Source organism: Danio rerio, chromosome 13, assembly GCF_052040795.2.
Source record: "Danio rerio strain M-AB ecotype USA chromosome 13, GRCz13ab, whole genome shotgun sequence".
Lineage (NCBI taxonomy): Eukaryota > Metazoa > Chordata > Actinopteri > Cypriniformes > Danionidae > Danio > Danio rerio.
Genome location: NC_141033.1, coordinates 35,164,960 through 35,182,036, shown reverse-complemented (window position 1 = coordinate 35,182,036; position 17,077 = coordinate 35,164,960). Strand labels below are relative to the sequence as shown.

Here is a 17,077-nt window from a genome sequence, read left to right as displayed (position 1 = left end):
TTTTTACAACATTATTACTTTAATTCATAGCCTTTGTCAATAGTCATAGATCATTGTATAATGATGCAAGCTCAGGACTGTTTGCAGAGGCTGTGGATTAATGTAACAATGTTGTTATTCAGCTTTGCACTGACCAATCATTTGCCTTCATAAGACCTCAGTGTTTATGAATCACAAGGACAACAGTTTCAGCTGTTCTGCTTAAGAAAAAAGTCACCTACTACCTGGGAGCTCTAAAGGTGGGTAAAAAAAACAGCAAATAAAAATTTTGAGGTAAATTATCCCTTTAACTTCTTAAAGTCAAGGGCTATTTTGGGGTTTCAGCCTGGATTTTGCCTTACCAAATCCACATGCAGAGGTGTAAATGCAAAGGTTTGGTATTGTTTTAAAAAAAAACTTTGAATTTTCATAAAACACTATTGAAAGTGATTAAAATAATTGTATTTGTTGTCTGTGTAATAATAATGTGGTCTAGCTTGCTGTAATTAACTTTGGTCGTCCCTGTACATGTCAGTAATCAGGAAATTTCTTTGCAAAAGTTAATTTATTCCAACTGATAAAATAACAGAACCACTTATTAGAGTATTAGGCAAGTATGGACCTTTAAAATTTGAAGAATGCAAAAGTAAATGACACCACAGACCCAGTACCAGAGCTTAATAAACATCAAAAACTGCAACAAAAGTAGTATTTATGACTAGTGCACTTCCTTGGGCTTATTCCCTGCTTTTTCAGTGGTTGCCACAGTGGAATGAACCAGCTCTTTACTCTAGCATATGTTTTCATAGGACAACCACTAGCATTGGTAAACACTCTTACATTCTCCCATTCACACACTATACCCAATTTGTTTCTCCAATTCACCTATACCGTATGTCTTTGGACAGTGGGGGAAACCAGAACACCAGGAAGAAACCTAAATGAACGGATCCCATAGAGAAACATGCAAACTCCACATAGACAGGTCTCCTTCAACCAGTGACCTTCTTGCTGTGAGGCGACAGTGCCAACCACTAAGCCACCACAATATTTTTTGAAAATCTGTTGCATAACTGACACCAGTTGAACCCTCATTTGTGAATGAGTCAGTCATATTTCTATACAAACCAGTTTACATTTTTATAAATTACATATTAAAGTTTAACACAACAATTTGATTTGACTCTTGAGTGACTCAACATTTCAGAAAAATACCTGCAAGAATATTCCTCAAATATTGGTAAAACTTTACAATAACAGTACATACAATGTACCCTTTAAAGTATTTGAAAACTACTTCATTATAATATAAATGATAACATAATATGAATTATGTAAATTAGGTAAAGTCATGACATAATGATAAGTCAAGAGTTCATATTGATTACATTTATAGCTTAAACTAAAGTGTTAATTAATACATAAACGTTTTAGCTGAAGCTAAATGTATCCAATATGAACTCATGACTCATCTTTGTCATTATTTTACTTGGATGAGCACATTATTAATAACTCTTTCTAGCAACCCAGGTTCATTCTGATTATATACCTTTATACACATTTCTTGGGAGAGCAAAATACGTCCCAGGAGCTACGTTTTTTTTTTTTTCAGTTTTTGTTTTTGCAGAAGATGCTGTGTACAGTTTTTTAGATCTCAAATTTCTCTTCAGCTACTGTTCTCACATAAATCCACCAGAGGACACTATCGAATGACTGACTGACCCGCCCTCCTCTTTTCCTAATCCCAACCAATAATGTTTTCAAAAGCACCGATTGACCCGCCCACCCACCTCCCTACATCCAACATTGTTTTAAAAAGCAAAAAAGATTTTACAACATTCTCACCCTGTTACTTACTTGTTTATTTATTTTTTTTTACCTTTTGTTTTTGACTAAACTGCTTTCTGGAACCCATCTTCATCGGACTCGAACCCTGTTGTCGTGATCACGTCCGCTCTGCATCTCAAGTCCTCCGATTTACATGTCAAGCTACCAGACAAACTAGGTACGGCGAGAAAGCCATCCAAACGGAGATTATCGGTCAGCTGGTAAGCAAGAAAAGAAACGGCATCATACCGCCCTGTAGCGTTCGTTTTAAAGATAAAATGCAGCCATACATACTTCTGGCTACATAATTCGCCATCTCCTGAAATGTACAGTATATAGGGCTACGTTTTCAGAATAAACCTATGTTGCCATCTTAACTACTCAGGACCTCCTGTGTTTAAACTGTCCATTTTGATGAAAATTAAAAAGCAATTAAAAGTGTTCTATGTAAACACACACTAGATACATAAATGTTACTTTTAAAAACAGGGGTTTATGGGTAGTTAGGAATGAGTAAATGATAATGTGCCCCACCAAGTAAAGCTATAAAGATACGTTAACAGGTTCATGTAGTTACATCATGTACTTAAATTTCAAAATACATTAATTAACAAACGCACTAACAAGTTATTAAGGTAGAAGTCATGACTCATATTAAAGTTAGTTCTTGATAAGCTTATGCCTTAACTCATCATTATTTCATACTGAAGTGACATTTAATTACATATACATATACATATACATATACATACATATCAATACATCATTATTCATGTAATGTTATTGTAAAGTGCATTTTTCGAAAGCTTTCTTCAGGCTATCTTCTTTTGTGTTCAACAGAAGAAAGTAACTCAAACATGTTTGGAACAAGTGAAGAGTGAGAAAACGATTTCAGATCCCTTTAATCCTTTTAATCAACTGCTTATTTTCTGACCTTCTAATGAGCAGTTCTTAATGCATTATTGCTTAAGTGCGTTATCAATAATCCCTTATGAGTTCAAGTTCACCTGTCCTCTACACAGAGGGAACGTGTTCCCTCTCCATTGTTCTGTCTCTCTCATTTTTTAGAGTGACTTATGTCAGTAGGCTGTATTAGAGGCAGGATGAGAGATCCAAATGTTAGGGCTGTCTGCCATGGAGGATGTATTACTGCTGAAACGGCATCCGTTTGGCAAGTGGCTTTAACTTGGATAGATCGGCCTCTGTTTGAGACGTGGCCATTGATCAATGTGTCACGCTTGTGTGCTCAAGTGTTTAAGGGCTGACCTGAATGCCTCATGACTTACACCAATGCTGCAGCTGACCCTTTTCAGCTCCAGCAAACTCTGAGTATTGGTTATTAAAAAATGGGGAACTTGAAAAATGCATTTTACTTACATTTATGCTGGCATATTTAGAGATTGTGATAGTTGTGAGTTCTTTAAAATACAGAAAGATGCTAATTATTATTTGCTAGTAGGCAGAATGAAACCATTTAAAGAACTAATTTACTTTAAGAGATTGATTCTATATTATGTTGTATACAGTGGCGGCATGACTCCTCTCCCTCCCCTTCTCCCGAAATATGAGGCCACCACAAAGAGTCATATTTCTTGCTCAAACATTAGATTTGAACAGCTTGCACAAATCTGAGCATCTTGTTTGCAAAAAATATATATGCAATCCCAGCACTGTTCCTCTAGTATTATCAATGCTCTGCTCTGCTAAAATATGAGCTGGTGGTTTAGGATGTGGGCTTTAACCCAAGGGAAAGCAAAACCCACAAAGTGGTGAGTTCCCACTTCTCTGAGTACAGCACTTAAGATTGAAGCACTTCAGACGTGAGGTATGCAATTTATGCATCATTGGCTCCAGACAGAATCCAAAAAAAAAATATATATTTTTAATTTTTAATTAAAAAAAAAAACTTTGGCGTTGGTGTTTGTTCCTTAAGAAAATGAGTACTCAACAAGAATGCAATGTATTGATTGTGTACTGTATAATAATAAATGGTGTACACTACCTGGCAAAAGTCTTGTCGTCGATCCCAGTTGTAAGATCAAGAAATAATAACTTGACTTCTAGTTGATCATTTGGAAAAGTGGCAGAAGGTAGATTTTCAGATGAATCACCTGTTGAACTGCATCCCAATCATCACAAATACTGCAGAAGACCTACTTGAACCTGCATGGACACAAGATTCTCACAAAATTCAGTCAAGTTTGGTGAAGGATAAATCATGGTTTGGGGTTACATTCAGTATGGGGTTGTGCGAGAGATCTGCAGAGTGGATGGCAACATCAACAGCCTGAGGTATCAAGACATTTGTGCTGCCCAATACATCACAAACCACAGGGCAAATTCTTCAGCAGGATAGCACTCCTTCTCATACTTCAGCCTCCAGATCAAAGTTCCTGAAAGCAAAAAAAGTGAAGGTGCTCCAGGATTGGCAAAAGCCCAGTCACCAGACATTAACATTACTGAGCATGTTTGGGGTAAGATGGAGGAGGCATTGAAGATGGATCTAAAAAGTCTTGATGAACTCTGGAAGTCCTGCAAGAACGCTTTCTTTGCCATTCCAGATGACTTTATTAATAAGTTATTTGATTCATTTTAAAGATGTATGGATGCAGTCCTCCAAGCTCATGTGAGTCATACACAATATTATTATTTTTCCACTGCACCATGACTTTGTATTCTATACTGTACATTATTTCTGTTAATTGACAAGTCTTTTGTCTAAGCAAGGTCAGACCTTACTCTCCTAATTGAATAATTAAAAATCATTCATGATCATATTTTATTTTGGTAAAATAAGTGTAATCTAGAGGCCTTTCATATAAGCCACTTCTGATACCAAGTGACCAACTAGAGGTCAAGTTATTATTTGTTGTAAAATTTGGATAGGCGACAAGACTTTTGTCAGGTAGTGTATCATGCATAATTCACATTATCCTTCAATCTAATAAGAAACCACTTCAATGAACATTTTATTAACTATTTTGCATCTACATGATATACTATACAGTCAAGATGCATGTTGAAGTGACATTATCACATAAACAAATCATTTTCAATTGACTGTCAACAAGGGTTTTAAACATCAAATAATCATAAAAAGCTTGTATCGTGTGTGTGTGTGTGTGTGTGTGTGTGTGTGTGTGTGTTTGTGTTTTAGCAGTCAAGCTTGTTAACAACATTGAGTAAAGAATTTGAAACATTTAAAAAAAGAAAAGAAAGAGTTTTCTTGCAATTGCCTGTTTACATCTTGCCATGCAGATGTTGCATTTAGCTTTTATATTTTTCATTAGGGTGACAATGGGTGACTATCCCCCATAAGTTGCTAGTAAAACAATGAAAAGTTTTCCAGTTAAAGTTTTTTTTTTCAGACTAGGTCTGCATGACGAATCTAAATGATAGTTTAACACGTAAGTTTGCAAGCACCTTCAGCTCCACATAAAGTCCTTTCACAAACAATTTGCCACCTACCTCTACATGGGTCAGCACACACACACATTCTACTCACCAACATACATCTCTCTCTCCATTTCTCTCTCTCTTTCTGTCTCTTGATGTCCTTCTTTCCTCTCTTCCCTCACACATAGGAAATTGGTTGGAATCGTCTGTCTGGCTGAAAATAGAGTAAAAAGCATGTGAACAGAAGTGTTGCAAGCCTAGGGGAAACAGAGAAATGTTTTTTTTAAGTGTTGAGGAAGAATAAATATCAATGTGAACAAGTCAACACTGTTTATGCTGAATTCAAGTCAATAACCATGAATTACCTTGTTTTAAACATTGTGTTTAATTAAAAACCGCAATTATGATATTGATTAAAAAACAAATAAATATATAATAAATTATAAACTTTAGAATTGATTCATTTTTCATCTCTAAATAAACTGATAAACTAAACCTAATAATTCGATAAATCTGTGACATGACAGAATCAATACAGCTACCCTGAAAGCGACATTTGCAATTTCTTGTTGATCAATGAAACTGGCAGTATGATGGCATTTGAACCTTGGCTGTAGCTGTAAGTACTTCCAGCACACAACAGTCCTGTTTCTTACAGTCTGAAGATTGCCTGTCAGCCGTCAGACCACTTTACTAAACCCAAAGCCATCTGTTGTGCTGGGCCGATATGGATGTTATGGATCTCTGGCTGGATTGGTGTGATGTCGTGTTCAATCACCTCTGGAATTGAATTTCGAATGTTGAAGAGGTCACATGCTTGGCCAAAGCTCCATCTTTCCGTTTGGCCTTCAGCTGGGCAGCTCGACGCTTCAAACTCTTGTCATCAACGGGAGGTCACTCTCAGAGTTTATCTACAGTACATTTATTGATTAGTATTTTGTTTGAATATCATTTAAAATTGCTGGGTTTTATAATTTCCAGCAATGGTTTGATCCATCCTAACAGTTAAGTTACATTATTTAATTAACTGTTTAATCAAGCCGTTTAAAAAAACGAATATACTTGAACAAACAATAGGGTATATGCACACAGACTTTAAATTTCAGTCAGCCAGTCTCGGGGCTTCCGGTTAATTGTCATCCCATACAAAAATCGCTGCATTAAAATCTGATTTCTTTAAAAAAAAATATCAACCATCACTGCCTGGCTGAGATATGACTATCAGGCCAAACAAGAAGCACTGCATTAAATTATATTTTTCTCTGCCATATCTTTGAAATATGGAAATTAATTTTACCCCAGTATTTTCAATGGAGTTTTTGTGCTAGCTTGATTCTAATGACTGTGCCTGTGTTTAACCTGTATTTCCTCCATTTTTACACTTTAACAAACAAATGGATGCTTAAGTTTATTTAACTGATTGAGTTACATTACTACATCATTCACCGAAAGTTCATCGTTGGGTGAAAAACATTAGCTGTGCATAGAGCCCATTACCTCAGAAAACATTCTTAATTTATTCATCAGTTTCTTTCTTTTGTTAAACAAAATCTAAGGCCTGTATTTCTGTCACAAGTCACCTCTTATTATGAAAAAAAATCAAGTTTAGCGGTTAATCAGTGGAATAGCCAATAATGTCATAGTATATTTGGACCAACAACATTTCTATCCAATCAAATTCCTACATGAATTAAACTGCAATTAGAGGAGGCGGGGTCTGAACGCTTGTGGATGTGAGCATGTGTCGACCCATGATGACAAAGGTAAGAAGTGACTGAACAGGTTGGGCGCTTGGACGGGACGTCGTCGTTATGATAACGATTAAAGAACGTAAGGTATGTTGAAACAGTAACACTCTAACTTATTAAAATGTCTCTTGTCTCATATAATCCATGAAAAGTTTTTCAACTGCGAAAGGACATGCTATGTATGTCACTTTAAGTGTGTTACATTAGGTAGCAGAAGCATTCAGTATGGTATCCACGTCAATAGAGAAAATCCAGAGAACAGCATGCTGCTGAAAATATACACATATTCTATATTTATTTGACTTTTCATCCATATAATATTTGTGCTTTTCTTATTTCCTAATTTAAATTAGACTTTAACCGTAAAAAAATACGGTATACAACATTAAAAATACTTAACAATCAGTTTGAGACACTCTATTAATTGCAAAAACATATACAATATATATATATATATATATATATATATATATATATATATATATATATATATATATATATATATATATAAACACACACATATATATATATATATATATATATATATATATATATATATATATATATATATATATATATTTTTTTTTTTTTTTTTTGTAAATATTTATATTACCAATATAATATAGCTCATATACAGTAGGGGAGAGTGGGGGCAGTTGCTGTATTTCCTTCAGTTTCTCACATACCCATACATGATTTGGTTAAATTGTAATGGCTCAAAGAAGAGGTGTGTTTGTGTGTGTGTGTGTGTGTGTGTGTGTGTGTGTGTGTGTTCACATTTTATCCCCACTCACTCTGATTTATTTATTTATTTATTTATTTATTTATTTTTGTCCTCACAGTTCACTGACAGGTTTTGTAGAGTAAATATGCTCATTAAATATTACAGGTGAGAGATTTTTGAATAAAGAGTGCATTACTTGAAAATACTTAAATACTTAAAATAATAGAAGGAAACACACAATATCTACTATCTATGATTACTAAACATCAACAGTGAACAACTGAAATTAAAACACACGCTGTCTAAAACTAAGTCTTTTTTTCTTATAAAAAAGTGAAAATAAATAACTTTTCTGAATGCTACCTTAATGTACAAATGTACAAGAAGCTAAAACTCGCTCATTTAGAGGCAGGAACCGGCGGATGTGCAACAACTTTATTTATAAGGTAAACACAAAACAAAAGTATCCATACTGAGCTACTCCACAGGACTCAACACTTGTAAAAACTTGCTCCAGAGCTCACTGGAGTCTGCGCGAGTGTGCAACCCGACATATGCATGCCCTCGACACGAAAGTATAAATCAGGCTTAACAGAGTGGGGTCATGTGACTCCACACGTTGTAGGGAAAGTAATTGAAAAAAATTGACCTAATAAAACTAGATCGATTATAGGTTCTGAATGTCGATTTCGATAACTTTGAGTAATCGCCCAGCCCTGTTAAATTTGTTTAATTAGCCACAGTTTTGGTACAATTTTTATTCATTCATTCATTCATCATTCATTCATTCATTTTCTTGTCGGCTTAGTCCCTTTTATTAACCCGGGGTCGCCACAGCGGAATGAACCGCCAACTTATCCAGCAAGTTTTTACATAGCGGATGCCCTTCCAGCCACAACCCATCTCTGGGAAACATCCACACACACATTCACACACACATTCATACACTACGGACAATTTAGCCTACCCAATTCACCTGTAGCGCATGTCTTTGGACTGTGGGGGACACCGGAGCACCTGGGGGAAACCCACGCGAACGCAGGGAGAACATGTAAACTCCACACAGAAACGACCTTCTTGCTGTGAGGCAACAGCACTACCTACTGCGCCACTGCTTCGCCGGTACAATTTTCAGACCTACAAAAATTTAAACACTAAATATTTTTTTATTAAAAATCTAGACTAAACCTAATCTACTGAGCTTGTTTGAACTTTAAAATTAAATAATTAATAACTATAGCTATTCATTATAATAAAATGTTATGATTATGTAATACTAAAAGTCTCTTAAGTTTAACATGGCTGCATTTTAGGAAAGCAATACAGTTAATACAGTATGTGAATAAGCATTGCATTTTAAAACACATTTTTTCTGTTTAAATATATATTTAAGAAGTTTATCTCATCTGTCAAAGCTGCATTTTCAGCATATTTTTTCTAGTCCTCGTGTATGAACGATACTTTCTTTCTTTCTCTCTTTCTTTCTTTCTTTAATATTTGAATGTTTAACTTGTGTATAGATTTGCAAAAAATGATTAATACATTTAAACAATATCTAATGCAAATACTGTAGGTCATGTTGGAGGTTATTGCTAACCCTCTGCCTTTCCTGCTGTTTCTGTGAAGGTGAGGAAGACAGTGGCGTCAGAATCCAATATTTGCTTTATCAGCAGCTTGTGCTTGTTTATCTGAGTCAAAGATCAGAGAATGGCCGATCACAGCCAAACATCAACAATGTCAGCCAATATCTGATAAGAGGAACATGGCAGAGGACACGGTAAAGAACTCACCGACACAAACAACCAAAAGCAGCAATATCAAATCAATGGTGGAGTTCCTGAAAAGAGTCACACTCTGAAAAGTGAGACCTGGGTAACTGCTTTCTTCAACATTTTTTTTTAACAAAGTGAGAATTAGAAAACGTCTGTGAGACAACAGGCTGCACACATTCACATGTTAACTTTCTGTCTCCTTAATAGAAATATCCTAGCGTTTCCTTCATAACCTTCAGAGACAGATCAGGAGCAATGCTGAGAGAGAGAGAGAGAGAGAGAGAGAGAGGAAAACTGGTCTTCTCCAGCAGATGGAGGTTAGTGCTCTCCAGTTCATTTCATTTCAAACAGGTAATGGGCTGTGAAATGAACACACAGTAAGCATTTTTCTTCAACGTGAAGGCATTTTCATTCAACATATGGACACAGAAATGAATGTGCACATGTGTTGGCTCTCTTGCATCTGTCAGCGTGTGTGTGAGAGCTTTATTATTAGTTAATCACCTTTAGTCTTTCACATACTCAGAATACAGCCTGAAAGTGACGCATTGTTTTACAGGTCCACATTAAATGCCATGACCTTTGTCCCAGCTAATAGGGAACATTTCCACCACTTTTGCTTTAACGTTTCGAAAAGGTTATTTAAATGTTACGATTCAAGTAACATTTATAGAATATTTCAATAACGTTATTGATATTTGGTGATATTAAGAGAAAACACTAGAGCAACATTATTGGAGCATCTTTAGGATGAAGTTTTTACTTTATAATTTTTGAGATATATTTTTGGAGAATCTTTATGATGCTTTTTGTACTTGTTCTTAGAATAACATTCCTAGAATGTTAGACACATGCAGATTGTTAACATTATTGTTCTTGGTACTACAAGTACTATATGTACTATAATACTACACTATTGTATTAGGAACAGACATTAAAAAATAATTGTATATTGTGAGTGACAATGTTTTAGAGCAGTGTTTCTCAACCACGTTCCTAGTAGATCACCAAGTCTGCACATTTTCCATTGCTGCATCTCAATTCGAATACTTAAACTATGTCCTAAAATTCTGTACTTTTTTGTTAAGGAAAAATGAATACTTTAGAGTGTGTAACAGAGAATATGCAAGCTTTGGGACATACTACTTCCTCGTTAACAGATCGTTGTGTTTTTTAGTTGTGAGCCCTGTCAATCATCTCGACACATCATCCACATTTCTTTAATACTTAATTTCTTACCTCATTGGAGAAGCAGCAGCAGGATAATCTGGCATTTTTTAGTCTTTTTATGCAGAGAAATCTCCTTAGGTCTTTAGATAATTTGTTGCAGATGATATATAACGCAGAAAACTTATCGATATAAATTAACAGTCATACAAACATTTTACCCAAGCCTCTCTACTTGAAGGTTGGTTTCGCGCGTCCATCATGTTTGTTGTTTATTTGCACTCTTCACCCACATTTGTAGTTTTAATTGAATTCTCATCCAACGCGCAATGTACTGTGGGCAATATCAGCGGTTAGAGTATGGACACTTCATTCATTAATTTTCTTTTCGGCTTAGTCCCTTTATTAATCTGGGGTCGCCACAGCGAAATGAACCGTCAACTTATCCAGCACATGTTTTATGCAGCGGATGTTTTTCTAGCTGCAGAGTATGGATCCATCTATACTTACAATTTTTACAGGAAATAGGAAACCATCCGGCAACCTTTGGCATACTCTTTTCAACATACTACAATTTGGGACATACTAATTCTTTTTTCCAAATACTATTTAGGTATGCGAATTGGGACGCAGCACATGTCTCCTTAAACAAACACACCTGATTCAGATCATCAGCTCATTAGCAGAGACTGAAAGACCTGTAATGGGTGTACCAGACAGAGGAGACATCTAAAACATGCAGTGTTGGTGGTCCTCCAGGAACGTGGTTGAGAAACTTTGTTTTAGAGAATGTGCTAAAGTTTTCGCAGCTTTTTGTACTTTGTTACCATTCTGTTTTGGGACAGCAGAAGCGATTTTGTGGGACATGTGGGGGAAACGCATTTACTACTATTTGACTATGCGAATATTGATTTAGGCTTACATAATACCCTTTAAAACACCAATAATCTTGTTATTGTGACTAGCTCTAAACCTGCTCAAGTTCACAATGTCATTTACCCCACTGGAGCTATTCAGTCTGCTAAATGGAATTTATAAAATTGCGTTTGCATAGACACACACGTGAGCATTCACACAGAAACTTTTACTTTCACACAAACATGCTCGCAGCACTTCATCAATAGCGTGTCACACTGAAGCTACATGTCATTTCTCAGTAGCAAAGTTGTAATTGCTGCATTCCAATCGATCTCTCTCTTTCTCCCTGCTAATGGAATTCATCTGCAAATGACTCAAGAATCCTTTGCTAGCACTAAATGACATTTTGAAATTTGGACCACTGGCTTGGGGTTAGATGTTTAAGAAATGAGTTCAAAGTGTTTAAATGGTTAAAATGGGTCACCTAAGCACTTAAGGAACAACTGGTGACAGGCTGTTGAATTATTAGGAAATAATGTACACCCAAGTTGGCTATGCAATATTTTCTAATAATATATTGTCTAATATATATCATTGAATCGTATTGGATTATTCTGCTTATGCTATAGTGTTCCCACACCTACACTGGAAAAAACAATTAGACACGGGATGATATAAGTTTCTGACAGTATGATAACCTTGGATAAAAATGCCATGGTTTAATAGGATCATGGTAATATGATTACTGCTCTAAAGTATGTTCTATTTAAATGTCTGGGTAAAAACAACTTTCCTCCTATTGAACACTATATTTATATAACATATCCATTATATTATAACATTATAACATATTTTAAGATACATTTATAATATTTTGGAACAATAAACATGTCCAGCTAAATCATTTAAATAAATCATTGCCTGTTTCTGTCTTCATTAGTTTTAAAAACACAGATTACTTTACACATAACATATACCTTACATATATCGTTGGCTGGGACTTAGCAAATGGGGGACGGAAGGAAGGACAGGGGGATATGTCCCTCTCACTTTTAGAGACAGACCATTTAGAAACAGGTGATTAAGAATTATATGAATGTAAACTTTTAGATGTCATACAGCTGCTTTTATAAACCACGGTATACCCTGAAACTGGTTATCGTCCCATGCCTGAAAGCTGTTAGATACTTTACTTACAGAAATTGGCAAAACTAATTGCCTTAAATGTGACAAGTTGTTCAGAACTCTTGAGGTGATTTGACTTAGTTTTTATAATTATGCACTAGTTTATTTACGCAATCATTTTACGCAAACATTTTTTAGTATTCCAAGTCCTTTGATAGGTTTTTGTCCTCAAACATCTTCTGTGTGGAGGAAAAGTCTGATCATCTTTTGTTTTGGGCTGTAAAATGACTGAAATCATTCACCATAGTGATGTAGTCACAGAATGTGGTCGAGACCTGCCTAGAAATTTTTTACCCCTGCATTTACCCCAATCAAGAATCAAGCATTGGACAGTAGAGCTGGACCATTAATCGAAAAGTAATGGAAATCGACATTCAGAACCTATAATCCATCTAATTTTTCCAGGTCAGTTTTTACCAATTACTTTCCCTACCGTGTGTGCAGTCACGTGACCCCTCTCTGTTAAGGCTGAACTACAATTATTATATTATGATTTATACTTATTCAATTATTTTGATATTATAATTCTGCCAAGGGCACGTGTACAGTCCGACGCAGCCTTCGCAAACACGCGCATCGCTCAATTTAATTATACAGTTGAAGTTAGAATTATTAGCCCTCCTGTTTATTTTTTCCCTTAACAGAGAGCTAATTTTCAACACATTTCTAACTCATTTCTAATAACTGATTTCTTGCATCTTTGCCATGATGACAGTAAATAATATTTTACTAGATATTTTTAAGACACTTCTATACAGCTTAAAGTGACATTTAAAGGCTTAACTAGGTTAATTAGATTAACTAGGTGGGTTAGAGTAATTAGGCAAGTTATTGTATAACGATGATTTGTTCTATAGACAGTCTGAAAAAAATTTGCTTAAAGGCGCTAATAACTTTGACCTTTAAAGGGTTCATTAAAAATAAAAAACTGCTTTTATTTCAGCCAAAATCAAACAAAAAATACTTTCTCCAGAAGAAAAAAATATTATCAGACATACTTTGAAAATTTCCTTGCTTTGTTAAACATTATTTGGGAAATATTTAAAAAAGAAAAAAAAAATTAAAGGGGATCTAATAATTATGATTTCAACTATAACAAGCTTGCGATGGTGGGAGGCGCAGAGAGTCATGTTTTAGGCAATGTGTTTTAATTTCAGTTGTTCAGCGTTAATATTCAATCAATAATAATGGATAGTAGATATTGTGTGTTTCCTTCAATTACTTTAAAATCAAGTAATGCACCCTACATTCAAAAATCTCTCACTTTTAAAATGTGAGCATATTTACTCTACAAAACATGTCAGTGAACTGTGAGGGCAAAAAATATTCATTTAATCAAGAATTGGATTTTAGGCCAAATCACCCAGCCCTATTAGACAGTATAAAGGCAGCATAATTGACTTATAATTGAAATATTAGAAAAAAAGTACACACAATCACCACTTCAAGTGTGCATTACTTTCTGATGATTCAGCGGCCCATCATGGCAATGAAATGGCACTTTTTAACACCTTATTACAAGATATTACAACATTCCTTCAGTGCACATACATTTTATAGCTGTAATAAAATTGTATCAGCACATGTTAGAGCATCCGAGTTAGGATAAAATGTGGTTCACCCGTATGTTAAACACACACACCTCTTCTTTGAGTCATTCACATACAGTATGCATCTCACAGCTCTTTCAGTCTTCATCATTCCCCCAGCTTCCTGAGATCAATTCCCATTTAATTAGGGTCTGAAAGTTGTTAACGTTCACTCTGAAGTGCGCACACATGTGAAATGGTTACTGATGACGAACTCTTTCTCTTTCTTTATGGCCGCGTCACCTCTGCAGCTGCTGGCATTATTGCAGATCTGCAGCACGTGCGAGGTGTTTCATAATGCTGTGTTACTCGTATGACTTGAGTCTAATTAAGAGCACAAATCAAGAGTCCGGAGATGAAACGCTCTATGGATCTCGTAGATCTTTGCTTACGTTGCTTTTTTACACACGTGAAGGCTTTCAGGAGTGAGGTTTTCTCTTCTTTCATGCGTCCTTGCTGTATGAAATTTAAACACATGAATCTTAGTTGACTGTGCATGAACAATGTGTTGTTCTGAGGGCATTTTATGTACTTATTCACTGTTTCTTTTTTCTCAAGCTTTTAAATTAAAGTCTCCTTTAAACTGACATGCCATTTTTTACAGTGGTTACAACACATACAAGAACCAATAGTGTTTAGTTTTGATTTTAAATTAATGATGCATTAAAACAAAAAAAAAATTCAAAAAATGTATGTGTCTAAACTTGGATATGAATAACATTTCAGAATTTCAGCAGACTAAAAGATTTAGAAAACACACGCAAAGCAGATTATCTCTCTCTATTTACAGTATATGGTATAAGTGTTTGGATTCCTTGCTGGAGATTTTTGAGCACCGAATCCAATAAAATTTGTAGTATAAGTATTGATCTTCTCCTTTACAGTGCTTTTAACCCAGGCTTCCTATCTCTGGGGGGAAAAAAGGGCAAACATTCTTAAATGGTTCTTTTTGTCTTTCTAAGTGCTCTGTGTTTTTAAATGCATGCTTTCTGTGCTTTCTGTAAAGGCAGAGAGAAATAAATTTCCATTACTTTGACAGAGAATTCAAAGAAGTCCTTTGCTTTTAAACCACTTGATACAATAACAAAAGTACAAATGTAATACAAAGTAGAAAACTAAATGATGTTTGACAATAATTATGAATAAACTATTGTAGTGACCTATAGTATATTTCCATTCATTCCTTTTTAGAAAATCTTTTAATAAGCACTTGAGTTGAGTTTTTTGTTTTGTTTTGTTTTGTTGGAAAGACGTCTCTGCTCATTGTAGTTTCACTTATTCAATCCAGTGGTTCCCAAAGTGGGGGTCTGGAGCCCTTTGGGGGCTGAGTCATTTGATTTAGAGTATTTACCTACCGAAACTCGATCCAATACTTCTATAATACATAAAAAAATAATAAAGAAGAGTGAAGAAATTGATCTAGGATGTTCCTTATTTTTTTTTTAATTCACCTTATTTTAACATTCAACAGAAACAAACAAAGCACTTCTATGAGGTAGCTTGAACAATAAAGTAATAAACAACATCAACTCTTCACTTTTGGACTTTAGTGCAACAGTAAATATAAAAATATCTAATATAAAACAAATAGCACCTCAACTTAAAATATCCAGCAGGCAATCCAATGTTTACAAATCTCACAGTTTGCTGTGGCAATGTTGTAATCATCAACTTTATAATACCTCCAGACCGTAGACAAAGAGCATAGAATCACCAAGAGGCGAAACTCTAGTGCAATTTGGGAAACAGCCACTGGATGGCGTGGTGGCCATTTTGTAGTGAAAACTCCAATAGAACAGCAGCATATTATGAGTCTGTAAAATAAACTGTTAACGTGCTGATGATTGTCATAGTAAGTATTGTATTGTCGTCTTTCAGGTTGTATCTCAGCTTTAACGCACTTTTTAAATAAATAAATAATAAAACAGAGCAGCTGCTTGCCATGGCTACAGCAATAAGATCGAATGGACAGCCGATCGCTTTAACTCCAAAATGGCGGAATCCGGGGCTGTTGCTGGGCACTGCTGTTGCAATGGAACGTTCTATTGAGTGTCGCCTCTTGGTCATTCTAAACTCTTTGCCGCAGACATACTCGCGCTTTCCGCTTTAAGCTGCTTCCTTGTTCTACTTTGCCGGCATTAAACCAATAGCGTCTCTGCAGCAAAGTGATGTCATGCCGCACGTGTTGCTGTTTCTGTAAGAAGTCAAAAAATAGGTCTAACTCTGTGCCACTGCATTAATATAAAAGTGTTAAAAACTAATGACTAAATATATATTCGAGTCCTAATCAGGAGGCAACATCCAATTACGATCGAGTCTAAAACTGCGTGATTGGGCCTGATTTCTGGACATCCCTAGTCGCTCGATTTCCTTAAATCAAATTCATTTAATTGATTTATTAGAATTGCCATATTTTATCCATTACTTACAAAAGATAAATATAGTAATTAATACTACATTAACTACATATTACATTAAATACATATTACAATATACATAGTACATACACTTTTACATAAAAAAAACAACATGCAAATTTTTTCCATTGGATTGCAAGCCCTGGGGTTATTACGTTAGATTAAAGACATAGCAGTAGGGTCAGATGTAGCAGATTGATTTCATGGCACCGAGTTAAACTTCTTGACACCTTTACGGCTCTCGTGTGTATTAAAAAAAAAACTGCCACAACTGAACACGAAGGATGATCTCCGAGTGGCATTCTCTAAAATGAAATGAAAAATAGACTTAAGCCTATTGGTGTGTGTTCGCCGTTGCGTGGAAGGTTTGTATATTTATAACCACCTAAGAGGATACTGGGGCTCGTGAGTCACT

General features: G+C 35.3%; 1 protein-coding gene across 18 annotated transcripts in view; it reads left to right on the top strand.

Moving 5' to 3' along the window:
- Window positions 1-6,823: 6,823 nt before the first annotated feature.
- LOC147834236 (uncharacterized) overlaps window positions 6,824-17,077 on the top strand; it is a 78,208-nt gene continuing 67,954 nt past the window's right edge. For 5 of the 18 annotated variants that reach the window (XR_015506114.1, XR_015506115.1, XM_087279539.1 and 2 more), the window contains exons 1-3: window positions 6,930-7,037; window positions 9,301-9,546; window positions 9,654-9,763. The gene's annotated coding sequence lies outside the window, so the exon portion shown is untranslated. Of the gene's footprint in view, window positions 7,038-9,300; window positions 9,547-9,653; window positions 9,764-17,077 lie in introns of all 18 variants that reach the window. The other 13 variants (XR_015506118.1, XR_015506120.1, XM_087279544.1 and 10 more) reach the window with 7 other exon arrangements.